Here is a 13,820-nt window from a genome sequence, read left to right on the forward strand (position 1 = left end):
TTGAGTTCCGGTCAATGCGAACACTTTTCCAGTTTGAGATTTCTTTGGCTTCTGACACTGACTTCCAATATGCCCCTCTTCGCCACAATTAAAACAAATCATTTCCTTGTGCTTGCAATCAGCTATTGCATGACCAGTCTTACCACAACGAAAACATCTCTTTACTTCAGCAGTGCATACATTACTCTTATGACCAGCCTGACCACATTTGAAGCAAACTATACCAGCATGAGCACCTCCCCTACTGGTCCTCTGAGCCGGAGCAGCTCCTTGTTTCCCTTTTCCCACTGGAGCATCATACGGCTTTCCACGGTTTTGATGTTGCTTGCCCCTGCGGTCACTGACAATCTTGTAATGAGCATTATTGTCTTCTTCAAATATCCTGCAGCTATCAACCAATTCAGTAAAAATGTGTATCTTTTGATACCCAACAGCCTTCTTAATTTCAGAGCGCAGTCCGTTTTCAAACTTGATGCACTTTGAAAATTCAGCACCAGCACCAGTGTAATGAGGATAAAATTTGGACAACTCCACAAATTTCGCAGCATAATCAGTGACAGACATGTTTCCTTGCTTCAGCTCAAGGAACTCAATTTCCTTCTTACCACGGACATCTTCCGGATAATACTTTCTCATGAATTCCCTACGGAATACATCCCAAGTAATGACTTCACCTGCCACGGTCAACCTCTCGTGAGTCTCTAGCCACCAGTCATCAGCTTCGACTGCTAGCATGTGAGTACCATACCGAACCTTCTGAGCTGGAGTGCAATCCATAACACGGAAGATTCTCTCAATCTCTTTCAACCATCACAAGGCTGCATCTGGATCATGCTTCCCTTTAAACACCGGCGGATTCTCTCTCTGAAAAGTCGCCAAGCTACGTGATCCAGCATCACCACCAGCATTTGGCAAGTTCTGCACAGCTTGTGCCATCGCTTGCATTGCGGCAGCCATTGCAGCGTCATTCCTTCCAGCCATTTCAACTTATCAATACAACACAACTTAAAGTTAGATTGGTAACAATACACAATTGTTAGACAGTAACGACACAACAACTGGCCGGACAGACCGACCTGCTCTGATACCACTAATGTAACACCCTTCTAAAATACCCCAAATATTTAATTAAAATAACAATAACAAATATATATCAGAGTAATTATGCACCAAGGGTGTCACACAACACTTCACACATTTCACCATAAAATTCAGTCATGCTCATTATTTAATTCAAAATAACATTTTTGCATAATTCGCAACGGATAGAAATCAAACCAACCATTCAAAACATATAACAGATTACATGTAAAATTATTCAACAATTAAAAACATCCCGTCCCGATGTTACATCTATCAGAGCATGACCCACTACGGAGACTACACTAGACTCCAAGCACTAGCTTCTACTCAATCACTGCTCGTTACCTGAAAAATAGTTGTAAGGGTGAGTTCTTCAATCGATATAATAAGCATTATAAATCATCATGTAATGCTAAGTAATTTAACACGTTTCATCACCCAAATCAGATTTACACATTCAGTAACGGCACATCAACTCCAATATCATACTCAATAACAACATAAAATGCAACTCAAATGAGACTCGACTCGTCATGCATGTGGTACCAATCGGAGTAAAACTCCCAACTTAAAATCATTGCCATTTTATTGGGCATCAAGGCATAAGCCTTCAACTTTCAACTTAAAATTTGCCAATCCAGGCCAACGTGGTGTGAGCAAAGCTCCGACTTGATGCATATGAATGTACATGGCATACACGACTTTAAATTCCCACAACATAATAACAATAACAACACAACAAGGTTTTCAACATAATCAACTTATAATCAACTTTGGCTCATCAAGCCTACGACTCAGTATTTTTAACAACTTTTCGTACACGGAACAACTTAACAACTCATTCATACTTGTATCAACACCTCATAACATAAACCCAACAAAATTACTCATCACAATTAACGATAATAGACAAATCACCAATTATGTTCACAACATTAAAAATATCAATTTTTTCAATTTCCAACAGTGTTAACCGGTTAACGCCCTGGGTTAACCGGTTAACGCAGGCAAAACACACTTTCTGGCAAAACGCAACAGTGTTAACCGGTTAACGCCCTGGGTTAACCGGTTAACGCAGGCAAAACAGCACATTTCCACAAAATATAACAGTGTTAACCGGTTAACGCCCTGGGTTAACCGGTTAACGCAGACAAAACAGCAGTTCCTGCGCTAACACAAGGCAGAATGCAGAGTTCTCCGCATTTTCCGCCGTTGGAGGACTTCCGGACCTCCGATTCAATTTCCGTAAAAAGCTATACGTTCGGGGGAAAACACGACTCACACAATTTCGGACTCCATTACAGTTTTAATACAACTTATTCATCACAATATTTCAGCATTCAACATCCCAATTAGGGTCACTTCAACGGTTTATCACTACCCACTACATGTTAATCTATAATACCCATTAAACGACGATAAACCCCCCTTACCTGAGATAATCCGGCAATCTCTAAGCTTCAAGCTTTTCCGTTCTTCAACCTTTGCTCTCTAGCTCTTCCTCTTTGCCCTTTCTCCACTTTTCACCTTTCAGCCGCTTCTCTGTTTCACGTGAAAACTCTTTACCAAAAAATGGAAACCCTTTTCTCTTATTCCAACTTATATATTTTCCACTAATTATTATTCCAAATAATAATAATAATAATCCAATAATTCAATCTATTTAATTAAATTAATAAATATATTATTAACTTAATTTAAATAATTCTCTTATTTTATTCGGGGTGTTACACATGAGACCACACTAATCCTAGGTGTACACTCGGGCCTGGGTTTTAGCCCCACTCAGAACACCCACCCCAAAACAGAGGAACCACCTGCACAGAGGACGGCAACATGATAGTATGATGCATGCAAATATTTATGCAAATATATACACAGGTTAGAATAATAAATGCAATAAATAAAGCGGCAAAAGCAACCTAAACTATCCTAGAACGCTAGGAGAGACTCGCTTAGGGAAGATGGACCAGCACAGGTCAACATCCAGAAATTCCCCAGCAGAGTCGCCAGCTATCGCATCCGCGAAAAAACAACCGGCGGGCTGAAACAAAAACAACACAGAGCCGCCACTGCGCGTTATTTATCCCAAGATAGGGAAAGGAAACCCTCAGAGAAACCTGGAAAAAGCATGGTCTCGCGACCAAAGAGAAAGGGTAAGGGAGTCGGTTACGCAAGGGGAAGGTATTAGCACCCCTCACGTCCGTCGTACTCGACGGGATCCACGCTCTAAGAAAGAATAGGTTGCTAAAACATCACACACACACACGCACCGAAGACAACACATGTGGGGTTAAGAGGAAGGGAGCTCGATAGGACATCACATCCTATGCCTACGTATCTCGTCTGGAACGAGAATCAGAGCTGCCGTAGTTCGGCTCACACACGCCAAACAAGACACACACACCCACAGGCAAACCTGGAACCCGACAACCACTCGATGGAATTACGTCAGCTTCCGAACCAAACAAACACAATCAGGATACGTACAGCCAATCGCTGGGCTTACGTCCATATCCTGACACACAAGCAGATAACAAGTAAACACACACAAAAAGAAAAAAAGGTGCCCGGAGAGACCTCGCACGGTCTCCTGCCTACATACCTCGTCTGGAACGAGGATCAGGGCGATGTAGTTCCCTTGAAAGGGAAAGGAAGAACATGCAAACTAGTAGGGAGTCGGGAACTCGAGCCTACAAGTCATCAAGCAAGCCAGAAGAGACGCTGAGACGTCAGAAGAAACGGCACACACAGACTAACACGGAGTCGGGAACTCGAGCCTGATAGCTGCCAAACAAAACACACGCAAAAAAGAAAAGGGTGCCCGGAGAGACCTCGCACGGTCTCCTGCCTACGTACCTCATCTGGTATGAGGATCAGGGCGACGTAGTTCCCCTTCAAGGGAAAGAAAATCTAGCCAGAAACCAAGGGAAGACACACTACCAGGGAGCTGTACTCGAGCCTAGTGTTGTCATGCATCATTGCCCTACGTTGAGGTTTCTACCTACTTGCACAACTGCAAGCTAATCCTATCCAGGAAGACAAGCATGCAAGCATCAACAAATCAAAACAAGCATTTCAAGCCAATATTCACATAGCACACACTATAACCAGTCAAGTGAGGCTCAAACAATGGGTTTGACTGCCGAAGCAAGTCATCTGTACATGGGTATTATTCGCTCTTAACCTTGCCATTGCGAGGCTAAGGTGAAGCAGATGAAAGGTAAGTGAAGATTAGACTTCACAGCTCTTATCCCTGACCAGGGAGAGCTTCAGACAAAGGAGCGTGGGTCCAGAATGGAGGGACCCTTCTACGCTCAAAGACTCTGACTCGATTGTGCAACAGCACAAGATCTTGGGTTTGTGTCCCAATGCATCAACACACAGCCGTGTGAGCAGAGGGACGACTCAACAGAATAGCGGGGGATAGATTGCATATCCCTATGATCCGCCAATTGCCTCATAGAGGTCTTTACCTGCTTGGGCACAAATGTAAACAACCACAAACATCGCCTCTTAAGGAGGACTTCAGACAGTTGCCTGGCCAAGCAACAGGCCAGGTCTTCCAGACTACATGAAGAATAGAAGTCCTACCTCAATTGGTTTAAAAACCAAGCAGCAGCAAGCAAGTTCTTAAAGAACTGTAAGCGACTAAATGTACCTGAAATCAATCAAGTATCATTAGTACTCAGACAAACCAACAGTAAACAGCAAAAGTCAATCTATTAATCTGTACAAGCAACACAAGTTAATGCACATAAGTGCAAGCTATAATCCCAAGCTCAAGCTTTAATCCCTACAACACAAAGTCAAGTTAGTTCATAAACATCAACCAAACTCAATTCAAATTTCCTTGAAGCAATCTCCTTAAGCATTGTGCATTTCATCCTGAAAATCCAAACCAAATGTGAGAAACTAGACCACTAGGCCAAGCCTAGGGTCCAAAAGGGATAAAAAAATCAAAACAGCAAGTACACACCAACCAAAATCACATTCAAACAAATTGAAAGCAAATGCAATTGGTCCCATGCTCATATCCTTCACCATTATCATTTCATGCACAATTTAACATCAATCATGTAATTTGCAACTTCAAATGACCAAACAGAACTATCTCACTGAAAAGCATACCAAATCAATTCAATTAATTCCACAAAAATTCACACATAAACAGGACCCATTCAATGTATAGCATGTCAATTTTCAGCTCAATTGGACAAAAGAAAGTAGGTCAATGAAAATCAATAAATCCAGACACAATTATACAAACCAATTCAAGGCATCCACATAAGCATCATCTTCCATAAATCATAAAACAGTGACAACATATTAGAAATGAATGGGATCAAAACCATGATGTCCTATAATGTGTCTAGAATGCTCATATCAAATTTCATCTTCATCCAATACCATATGAGAATTTCACAAGCAAAATGCCAACATGTGTCACACAAGGTTACCAAATGAGCATACAGAGAAGAAAATTATCAATCAATTTGAAAATGCAACCAAAAATCCCAGCAAAATTCACATGTTATCTTGACATATCAATGATCATTCATGCAAAAAATTGGAGCAATCAAACATTTCTAGGCCAGGCAAATAAAATCAGAAAGTTGACCTAGCTTGGTGTGACACAAATTGTCACACCTTAATCCAAAAATTCATATCTAATCAACCAAGTATCCAAAATTCACAAACTCTACATGAAAATCAACATCAAAATGTCCAGAATAAGCACAAAAATTTTCATTCATTTCTTTACAGGTATGAGCATTTCATGAAGGTTTTGGCAAAACATACAAAAATGTACACATGAACAAGATCAATAGGCCAATTATTTTTCCACACGTGCAAAAATTCCAGAAAAATCACCATAAAATTCTACACATTCTCATGAGCATGGCACAAAAAATTTCATAAAAATTGGATGAATTTTGAGTGAGTTATCAATTTTCTAAGTTCACCTAACAAAATGAAATAAGAAAAGAAAAATAAAAATGGAATAATATTTATTAAATACTGCAATGGCATTCTCGTAAATTTTAATGCACAAGCCAAAACGACGTCGTTTGGCTCAGTGGCAACGAAATGTTTTGATTGGCTCCTGGGCGCGGCAAACACATTTTCAAATGGCAAATGCAATTTCGTGGATCAAACAGCAAATATTCAGCATCTTCTTCGTCCATCAACAACAACATTTCCAGAAAAATTGAAAATACACAAATCTCAACCAAAATGCACAAACTTATAGTCAAAAGAAACGTCTCAACATGTACATGATGAATACCTAACTATTTTAACCTAATTCCTAACATACAAACGGGATCGATCGATTAAAGTTATGAACACAAATCTTCAAATCGCGATATCTCTCTCTACAGTCAATCATTCCAAAAACTACACATATCACGTTGATCTACATTGAATGATCTATAATAAGCATATAACAATTCAAGAAACCATGAGATTCGAAAACTAACCTTAAAGTGATGGCAGCCATGGATCTTGAAGCTTTTGCGCGCAATTACCAAAAACAGATGAAGAAGAAGCTTTAGGAAGTTGATTGGAACTTGTATTTCAGCTCAAGCACGATCCAGATGTGAGAAATCTCCAAACTCCATTGTTGAGCATGATGTGAACAGTCACGAATCCAATGCTTTCTTGCTCCAAATCACCAAAACAGTTGAAGCTAAGGATCTATGGAAGATGAAGCAAAAGGAATTTCGCACTTTGATCCAGAATTGAAGAAGTTTGGATCAAAAATGTGGAATGAAGATTCTTGAGATTTTGGAAAATTGGAGGGAAAGTTTGTTAGATTTTCTTGAGAATTGCAATTGTGATTTGCATTCTGTTACAATTAGGCTTAAATACTCCACTCTAATCACTCACTTAATCACCAATTAACCAAAAATGAAATAATTAGGATAATGCCAATTTTCAATGTAAGGGCAAAAATGACTTTTCACATTAGGCCTTATGACAGCAATGTGACAGCTCAGACATCTCCTAATTGCCATCTAGAATGTGTTGGCTTTGGTCTCATGGCAATTGGCATTGTATTTCTCATTTTCACTATGCCATGCCAAAATTGTACTTAAAGTGAGGGTTCAAAAATAGCCTAGCCAAATATTGATCCTTGAAAACTCATGACAGTTTAAACCACTTCTATTTGGCATTTGTGATGTGTTGCAAAAACTCCCATTCCAAAATTCCCATTATTTCTCAAGTTGGACCATTTTGCCCTTGGATTTTAATTAGTGCACTTGAAAATTGACCTTTTGCATTGACCATTTTTGATGAATTTTGATTATGCACCATGAAAGTACATGTGAAATGGAGTTTGCTCATAAAAAGATCACTCATTTTGGACACTCCATGTGAAAGTTATGCCACTTTGATTATAGGTCTTTTTTGAAATTGAATGGACCATAACTTGCCAACCATACATGGGAATTCCAAGTTCTTGGACTTTTTGGAAAGGTGAGACCAAGATCTACAACTTTCATGTTGAACAAATTTTCATTTGAAGCTTTTTTGGACACATAATTTTGTGGTGAAAAACTTTCCATTTTTGGAAACTTCCATTACAAGTCACTTTCTATTTTTGGCAATTTTTCTCCTGACTTTATTTTCTTCAGTCTTGAGCTTTGACATGTCAAATGAAGCTTGTTTCAACATGAATGAAGTGTATCCAACTCTCTCCCACCTCCAAATCCATAAAATCAAGCACAGTTGACCACAGTTGACTTTTTCAACTGACAGATGAACTTGGCAATGCACTGATCAATCTGAGCCCCAATCCTCTGATGAAATGGCTCCAGGGTGCAACCCTAGCCTCCATAAGCTCAATATAATCATGAAATGATCCCCATATCCATCACAGACCCCATCTCCTAGCCATGCCCTGATTGGCCCAATGCAACTGATTAGGGTTGACCAGTGGTCAAAACCCTAATCTCAAGGAATGTGCTCCAACACTTGATGATGACAAACCATGATGCTGATGATGAATCATTTCAACCAAGATAAAGACCAATCTCCTTGAGAACCACAAAACCCTAATTTGGACCTCCACATCCTCAGATGATTAATGACCAGTCCAATGAAACCCTAGCTTGCACATGACCTCCTTTCTTCTGATCAAGACTTAGGAGGATGGCTTGCACAATGTAACCACATGATATGCAATATGTAATGCCTAATGACCTAAAAAATGATATGTAATATGTTATGCTAGTCCCAAGAGAGGAGGACAAATTTTGAGGTGTTACAGCGGACACATATCCCCACGAAGTATTACCCTTTTTGCATACATACATTTGCATCATGAGGTCTCTTAGGGACCAAAATTCGTCTCTTTGTTATTATTTAAGCCCATTCTACCTCGTCGAGACAAAGATTTTAACCTTCACTTCTCCGGCTAGAATGACCTTAAATAGGGGCATCTGTAAGACCCAAATTAGGCCCTAAGATCCCTCATAGCATCATAACATTGCTTTTGCAAAGCCTCAAGGATCATGAGCATCTTGGTTCCCCTTTTGCCTTTGGGTGGGACCTCTTGTGAGTGTTTTGAGATCACCAAGCATGCTTGAATTGTATATTATTGCTTTTCTCATTTTATTCGCCAACCAAAAGCACAAAAATATGTCACTAACATTTCTTGTTTGCAGCTTGAGCAATCACAAGGTCTAAAAGCTTCTAGGAGATCCTTTGTGCAATGATATGGTCAAGAGAAGATGAAAGCAAGCATGGTAATGGTTCCCAAAGCTCTCATCCATCAAATATGCCTCCCAAGTATCTCAACTCATCATTTGATCAAAGCAAATCAAAGGGTTTGAGGTGTGCTTCCCAAGGAAACCCTAATTCATTTGTTCATCAATTGTGCCTTGCTCATGAAGCAACCTCAACCCATGGTCAAATACAATTAAGGGAAGTTCATTAGATTATCATTTAATGCATATTTGAACTGATTTGAGTGCCCTCAATCATCAATTCATCAAGTTATGAGTTGTGGACTTGAGAAGTTGATCAGTCAATTCATCTGACTATTTTGAAATGCACTGAGACCTAACTTTTAATGTGTTGGTCAAATGGAGATGACCCCAAGAGAAACGATGTTCTTAAGGACAATAGGAACAACTTTCATGTTCATCAAATTTTGATTTGAAGCTTGGAAGATCATCTTCCATTCCAAAACATTATAGGTCATTTTGACTGAAACCCTAATTTTGGGTCAACTTCCCAAGAACACAACTCATTCATTTTTCATGATTTTGAGGTGATACTTAATGCATTGTAAAGCTTATATTGTCTACTTCAAATGTTATGTTGAGAAAAATTGCAAAATCTCAAAAGAAATACATGTGATGAAGCAAAACATTATAGGTCACTTTGGGCCAAATGCATTGAAATGTGAAAAAGTCCAACTTCAAGTGCCCATAACTTCTTTATTAAAAATCCAAATGATGCAAAATTTAAGTCCAAATTGATTGTCTTTAAAATATATGCAACTTTCATGTTGAAGATTGTATCATTTGGGACTTGCATCATTAAGACAGAAGGGCTTGAACATTGGCCAAATTTGGAAACTTCACATATACATGTTTTGCACCCTACACTTCAATCTCAAATTTCACTAATTCCTAAGGCTCAATTGGAGTTTTGATCAACATAGCATTTGTTCCTTATGCAACAAGCTTTCTAACCATTACTCATAAGGTTGCATTTGGAATTTAGAAGCACCATTTTCGAAGGCATGAAGAATTAAGTGCATTTTGTGAAATTCAATTTAATTGCCATGCATGAGCTGATTACACTTAATGTACATGTCCATTTGCATTTCACATGAATTCAGCATGTTGTTTCAGCCTTCATTGGGCCTTCCACATGATCACACAAGCCCATGCAATGCAAAATCCATTTTCCATGCACACGAGTTAGCTCATGCATTCAGCTCTCTCCATCTATAAATACCTTGCCATAGCTCTTCAATTCTCCAACCTGAAGGCGCCTAAAATGCTGCAAGATTGAATCCCTAGCCATACCTAAAGGAACAAGTTCATTTTTCTCCAAAAATTCAGATCTGAAATTCAATTGCATTTGGTTGAATTTTCAGATCTAAAGTTCCTAGACCTTCATCATTTGATCTATTGAAGCTCCTGTTTGCAAAAGGAACCAAAGAGACTGACTCATTTCTTCATAATCCAAAGGTTTTGCTCCACTAAATTTTGCTTCGAATCTCATTATACTTTGCTCCATTTGCCTTGATATTGTGTTGTCTGAAGTCCTCTCTATAGAGGCATCATTATTGTGTGTTTAATTATTAGAATCAAGCAAGTTCAGTTGAACACCACCAAACTTCCATCTCTGATTTCTCTCTTAATAGGAATCTAGAGTGGAATTGAGTGGCATAGGAGTGATGTACATCACTTCACCTTTCGAATGGTGTCCGGATAGTCCATTTTAGTTAGCATTTGAACCTCTGTGTTTTTTGACCTTCACCAGAGCTCACCGGAGAAGACGGTGGCGCTGGCCACCGTCTCATTGCCAGATCAATCATGAGTCGTTGGATGCATTTCCCAGTTTATATCATAACCATCAGATCTTATGACTTTTGATAATGCGCCATGTGATTCATTTGACTGAGGACTTTGGTAGGCGCGCGCTGATAGCCATTGGATGTGCCAGCTCAATTAATGAGACTGGATCCAACGCCTCTCCTTTTTTCATATTTTCTTATTTCTTATTTTTATTTTCTTTATTTCCTTTTATTTCAAAAATTCGTATCTCTTTTATTATTGGTCCAAAAAATATGGGACCAATTGCATTATTTCTCTTTTAATTTCTAGTTTCTAAAAATGATTTTTAATATTTTTTTATTTTGACATTTGCTATTTTTTAATAATTTTCTCTTTTCTGGTCATTTTTAATTCATTTTAAATAGTTTTTGATATTCAAAAAATACAAAAATATTTTCTCAACCTATTTGAATGATGATAGATCTATGAAAAATATTCTCATCAATTTATTAATTGATTTGAGATTTATTTGAGATTTTAGTTCAATTAGGTTATTTTTCTTCATTTTTAATTGATTAAAAATAGCTTCTGACTTTTAAAAATGCTGAAATTTTTTGTCAAACTTTGTTTGACCTTGTTGAACTTAGGATAATTCACTTGGACTTTTCAAGGTTCATTTTTCTCCAAAAATTCAGATCTGAAATTCAATTGCATTTGGTTGAATTTTCAGATCTAAAGTTCCTAGACCTTCATCATTTGATCTATTGAAGCTCCTGTTTGCAAAAGGAACCAAAGAGACTGACTCATTTCTTCATAATCCAAAGGTTTTGCTCCACTAAATTTTGCTTCGAATCTCATTATACTTTGCTCCATTTGCCTTGATATTGTGTTGTCTGAAGTCCTCTCTATAGAGGCATCATTATTGTGTGTTTAATTATTAGAATCAAGCAAGTTCAGTTGAACACCACCAAACTTCCATCTCTGATTTCTCTCTTAATAGGAATCTAGAGTGGAATTGAGTGGCATAGGAGTGATGTACATCACTTCACCTTTCGAATGGTGTCCGGATAGTCCATTTTAGTTAGCATTTGAACCTCTGTGTTTTTTGACCTTCACCGGAGCTCACCGGAGAAGACGGTGGCGCTGGCCACCGTCTCATTGCCAGATCAATCATGAGTCGTTGGATGCATTTCCCAGTTTATATCATAACCATCAGATCTTATGACTTTTGATAATGCGCCATGTGATTCATTTGACTGAGGACTTTGGTAAGCGCGCGCTGATAGCCATTGGATGTGCCAACTCAATTAATGAGACTGGATCCAACGCCTCTCCTTTTTTCATATTTTCTTATTTCTTATTTTTATTTTCTTTATTTCCTTTTATTTCAAAAATTCGTATCTCTTTTATTATTGGTCCAAAAAATATGGGACCAATTGCATTATTTCTCTTTTAATTTCTAGTTTCTAAAAATGATTTTTAATATTTTTTATTTTGACATTTGCTATTTTTTAATAATTTTCTCTTTTCTGGTCATTTTTAATTCATTTTAAATAGTTTTTGATATTCAAAAAATACAAAAATATTTTCTCAACCTATTTGAATGATGATAGATCTATGAAAAATATTCTCATCAATTTATTAATTGATTTGAGATTTATTTGAGATTTTAGTTCAATTAGGTTATTTTTCTTCATTTTTAATTGATTAAAAATAGCTTCTGACTTTTAAAAATGCTGAAATTTTTTGTCAAACTTTGTTTGACCTTGTTGAACTTAGGATAATTCACTTGGACTTTTCAAGGTTGATTTGAAGTGAATTTGAAGTTTGACCTTCCTTTAATATTTTAATTCAAGTTTATTTTCAATTATTAAAAATGCCAAAAATATTTTGTTTATTTCTTGACTTCCAATCTTCATCTCACTTCTGTTTTTATGGTTTGACCTTGATCTTCCCTATCTTTGGTCAACATTAATAGATTGGTACATTCCATTTCATCTAATGCACTTTATTTTCTTCATTTCCATTATCTTCTTCTTCTTCTTATCTTTTGATCAATGAGTTAAAGGTTGATAAGTTAATATTGATTAGGGAAGTTTAATCTTCCTTGATTCAAATCTAATTCATCTTGATCAATTGATCAATTGATCAAGTGAATGGCTTTGCATTAAGGATAGATTGCTTTCTAAATCATGCAAAGGACTTAAACCAATACAAGATCATTTCCCATCTTCTTTTTGGCATGACAAGTTGTTGAAACTTGGTTCACTAATCAAGACTTCTAACTTGTGTTGTTGCCTACATTATTATTGACCGGCCTCAGATAGTTGTGACTTCTACATAAGTCCAATTACGATTGCTTAACATAGCGCTAAATTTGCCTTATGGCACACTAACTATTAACACTAATCATTAATTATTAACATTTACTTCTTGCACTTTACTTTTATGCAATTTACTATTCTTGTACATATTATTCATTTGCTTTTTCCTTTGCTCACTTGAGCACATGTTTATGTTAATGCAATTTGTCTTTTGCTCACTTGAGCACATAATTGTGTATATATCATTGTGCTTGTGTTTTGTTTTGATGGTTGTGGACCAAATGCAAAGAAATAGACAAATGGACTTAGACTTTAGGCTTTCCCTATGCAAATTTAGAGTCAAAGAGCAACTAGGCATTGAGCCTTTAGAGTGCTATAAAAGTCAAAGAGCAACTAGGCATTGGGCCTTTAGAGTGCTATAAATGTTGAAGAAGACTTTGAAAAGGCCAATTTCTGAACTCCTTCTTGTTCATTCTTTGTTTGTTGATAGAACTTTTTGATGTGTGTGTTCTTGTGCTAGGAATTCCAACATTGAGCCAAATTGAGGAACCATTGCCATAAGCTTCTAAGAGAGAGAGAGATCTAAAAGCCATTGGAAGATTCCTAGGAGCTTGTTGTGATTGTGTGCTTGATTGCTTGAATATTTGTTTATCTTGCTTGCATATTCCAAAGGATGGGAGCTACTTGGATCATCAATATGATCTCAAGAAGGGAACTCCATTTGTGGTCTTACTTCTTATCCCCTACCTCTTGTATGATTAGGATCTTAGCCATTCTTCTTCTTCCCCCCACTCTAACCCAAGCCAAAACTTTTGTGCAAACATTTAACATTTGTTTTCAAACATTAGAAACCTAAGCCTTATGCTTTTGATTTTCAAATTTCCTTTTCATA

This window comes from Lathyrus oleraceus, chromosome 2 (genome assembly GCF_024323335.1).
Source record: "Lathyrus oleraceus cultivar Zhongwan6 chromosome 2, CAAS_Psat_ZW6_1.0, whole genome shotgun sequence".
NCBI lineage: Eukaryota > Viridiplantae > Streptophyta > Magnoliopsida > Fabales > Fabaceae > Lathyrus > Lathyrus oleraceus.